Genomic DNA, 4437 nt, shown 5'->3' with positions numbered 1-4437 from the left:
GCAGACGAGCAGCGGCACTGAATCAACTCCAAAACAACAACAATGTACCAACATTCCACGCGCTGCTTCCGCAAGAGCTCACGTCACCGACTCCTCGTGACCGCCCCCTCCATTCATGAAAATAACTTTCTGCTGACGTCAGTCTGGGAGGGTGGGGGGGGGGAGAGGGGGAGAGAGAGGGGGGAGGCCATAAATAGAAGGTAGAGGAGCCTGCTGCTGCTGGCCAGCTGCTTTTGCTTACTTTACAAAACTAATCTGTCCAAAGTCCGCTCACGCTGCTAATATTAGCCACGAAAACTGGAGGAAAAACGTTCAAGATTTCCAAAAGAAAGTCCTAAACTCTCTCAGGCTGCCGCCTCCCGCCTCCTCTGTCCCTCCCGCCTCCTATAAGTCGCCTCCTTTATGCTGCGAGGTATTCAACATTTAACTTAACAGCCACCTCCTCCCTCCCTCCGTCTGACTTGGGAGCAGCATTCCTTTCCTGAGGAAAGTATGCGGCGGCGTAGTAGCTCCGCAGTCTGAGGATTTTCTCCTGTTTTAGCTGCTCCGCTGGCAGCGGCCTCCGAGGTTATTCTGGGTAAATAAGTGCTGAATGTAAATATGCTAAGTCAGTGGCCTTTTAAGGCCCGCTGCACCCTCGCGGGTTTCCCTCGTTCACTTATCCGACAGAAAGAGCGCTCCGCTTCGGGGCCGCTGCAGACGAGCCCGTTAGAAACAGATGCCGAGTGTTTACTCTATAAACACGGCGGGCCGCAGTTCAAACAAGGACAGGAGGGGAAACGGGAGAAAAATGCTCTTTCACATGTTTTTCTGCTGACTGCACCAACAGGAAGCCAATGTTCAAAAGAGTCAAATCTGGAGAAATCCCTTCAAGTCTTCTCAAAACGAGATTTCAACCATTTCAACAATCGCAACCTCAATATTTTTGTGCAATACTGTTATTATGGCCACACACAAAAAAAGTATGACCAAAAAAAAAGTCATGGCGACAAAAAAAAGTCAACCAAAAAAAATGTTTTTTTGTCAAACTTTTTTTATTTTTTGTCATACTTTTTTTGTTGATTTTTTTTTTTTGTCAGTATGACTTTTTTTCAGACTTTTTTTTTTTGGTCATGATTATGTGTCTTTTTTTTTTTTGACGGGAATGGTCTTCCATACGTTTCTGTGTCAGGAGGACCGAGTACAATAAGCCTTTCATTGTATAGAATAAATGTTGTCTGTGCATATGACAATAAAAACATCTTGAAGCTTGAAGTTTCTTGCAGCATGAACTTCCTGGTCAATAACTCCATATTGTATATCTTACATGAACCATAATAGTGTCCATGTGTAAACAGTTTGACTCTCAACACGTGTGAGGAACTCAGCATGATCTGGTTGGTTTATCAAGACGCACATCCATCTTCACATGCATCCATCCTGTCAAATAACTTCTTTGAGGCGGAGAGGTGGACTCAGAGACAAGAGGGAGGGAGAAGTTACTCTTGGACTTCGTGGCTGAAGACTTTTCATTGAGTGATTTCGTTCCCGGTCTTGTTGGTGTTCATGTGTTCAGCCTCTGGAGAGACAAAAGAGCAGCAGAGACACACAACTCAGACGCAGGAGGAAGCGGTGACCTTTATGTGAAAATGTGACGATCAGATGACTGTTGGCTGAATGCTGAATGTTGAGTTAGATGTGTTGAGTGTGACTGTTTATGCCCAAAATAAATAACGCGGCAAAGCGGTACAGACTGTCTCGCTTCCCCAAAAGCTTTGACGTGAAAGAACAACAAACACACTTTGAATGTTGACTTTTCTGAGTCACAAAACAACCTGACGAATCACCTCTTCTTAACCTCAACTTTGTGCCAAATACCAAATACTAGTCCCTCAGATGGAGCTCTTCACCTGCACAGGGGAAAGTTTGTGAGACGAGGAACCGTCTTTGTGTTGCTTTGTGACGCCTTGTTGTTGACCACAAACAACAACAACACCATCTCCTGTGTGTAGCGTGAGTTAAACACGACGGGTGAAACCGTTCTCTTCTGCTTCTGTGTTGTCCAGATGAAATGAATCAGCTTTGAGAAGAGTTATAATGAGATGGGATTAGAGTTCATCAGATTAGAGAAGCGATGCTGTTATTTCAGATGAGATGAGGTGAGTTAAATTACATGAGATTAAATGTCAGATTACAGGATATGAGGTTTCATTGCATTCGGTTGAGATGAATAAAGAGATTGATAATATTATATTTGAATTGTGAAACGATGAAATGAGATGAAACTGTGTTACATCAGATTAGCGACGATAAAATGAGATGAAATTATGATAAACTAAATGTAATGAAATGGGAATAAATGGGATTATTTTACACTAGTGTGCATTTACGATGAAATCAGTTTGTTACAGGTGACATGATGAGTCCGTTCATATACAATTAGATTAGATTGGAAAACGACATGGGATCAGACGAGATTAAGATTAGATTGAATTTGATTAGATGTTTAAATTAGATAAGATTACATAGAATTTGAGATTACAGAGGAAATGTGATGATGTGAGATTACATTACATTACTTAATGTTACATCACAAATGAGATAAGCGAACATCGGATTACGTTAGATTAGAGTTGATGTGAGATTACGTTGCGCTAAATGAGAGATGCGGTTACGTTGAAGTAGATTAGAACGAGATGAGATGGGAAATAGTGCATACAATAAACAACACAAACAAACAAACACAATAGAAAGCAGACAAAAGTTGTGTTTATTGTCGCGTGTCTAGCACAGACACACACGTCGGTGGAGTGAAGTCTCTGCAGCGCCTCCGCTCATATTCCTGTCAGACATCCAGCTGCTCCGTCAACGCCACGCCGCCCAATTACTGTCCATCTGGCCGCCGTGGACACAGATGACCCGGATTACACCCGTCGTGTCTGACAAAACACAAACAGAGGAGCATGTGCGGCCGACTTGTCGGGTTTCTTCTCGTTAGATCCAGGCGGCGTGGGGTCTGCGTCTCACCGTGTTGGATTACAGAAAGTGGCCTCGAGTCACTGAAGTCGCCTCTTAGTGACTCAGACTGCTGAACTCAGAAATGTGATCCGGCACAAAGAGGCCTGTTGTAAAGGGATCATGTTTTCCTTCCAGATACTTTGCATTTTCAGTGACTTAAAGGTCGATATGTAGCATGCAATGTTGTGCAAAGGAATATCACTTTCTACAGAACATTACATGATGAATCACATTTTCTCTCTCTCAGTGTGTGTTAGTGAGCGCTGACACCAGACAGCTGCCTCTGGCAGTTTGGACCGAATGTAATTTCCGAAATAAAAGGGTTGTTTTTGCAGATTCCAAAAAAAAAAACTCCCTTATGACACAAGCTTTAATTTGGAACATGGACTGGACATTCCACTGACGTTACCGAAATGTGTTTCACAAGAAAACACTTTACGTAACCGGCTGAAAAAAAGTGGACTCGGGCCTGCTGGACTCTTTAGATCCAGAAGATTCTCTTGAAGCTGAAAAACTATTTGATCATCAAAATGAAAGTTAAAGCAGGAAATGGTGCCGCGTGGACTCACGGTAGTTAGGAGTGCTTTGTAATGCTAAAGGAATGAACAGAGCGGGGTTAAATATGGACGTTATTAAGGGGGGCGAAGCTTTGATGCTCAGACGTGGTTCACCTGGAGGCACTGACTTTTTTTTTTTTTAAATGAAAACAGCTGTCAAGATGAAAATGTACATTCTTGTGCGTGACTCACCATCACGTAGCACTTGAACCTTCTCCATGATTAAAGACTGAAAATGCAGATTATTCAGTTGAGATTATGAGTCTTGTTTTCTTATGTATTCACACACAACATATGAGTTATTGTGGTAAGATAGAAACCATAGAAACTACCCACCCTACATTCATTTGACTATTTTAGGGCACGAGAATAGAGACTGCTGCCACCATGTGTTCAATTAGTAAATTTTATAGAAAGTTTAAAACAATATCCAGTGGTCTACTTTGCCTTTCGAGAAGAGAAAGTGAATCTACTGAATTCAAGTGAAAAAGAAAATTAATCGTGTGTATGTATAATCTTGTGTTTTTTAATTTTGTACAACAGGAAAACAGCTACTCGTTCATCCTAAAGTATAACTGTAAATATATGCTATGCTATTAACAACACAGGCTGTTTAAAAAAAATAAAAATGACGAGTCATCATTTTATTGAGGCACAATCCTCTTGCAGTGATTTTAAGCTTGTGGTTAACATATTAGGTTTTCCCAACTATACATGCACGTTTTGTTTAGTAATAGTTGTATAGCACTTTATTATTTATTATATTTTCACAAAAAAAAATCTCGCACATCTCATGGATTTGGAACAACCTATTGCCGCATCAAACCCTGTATCAATACATATACTATTAGGATTAAGATCATTTTAAGATATATTTTTCCAC

Source organism: Clinocottus analis, unplaced genomic scaffold, assembly GCF_023055335.1.
Source record: "Clinocottus analis isolate CAN_PGR_092001 unplaced genomic scaffold, fCliAna1.0.p SCAF_16, whole genome shotgun sequence".
Classification (NCBI taxonomy): Eukaryota; Metazoa; Chordata; class Actinopteri; order Perciformes; family Cottidae; genus Clinocottus; species Clinocottus analis.
The sequence above is the reverse complement of the archived record's forward strand: the minus strand, read 5'-3'. Positions refer to the sequence as shown.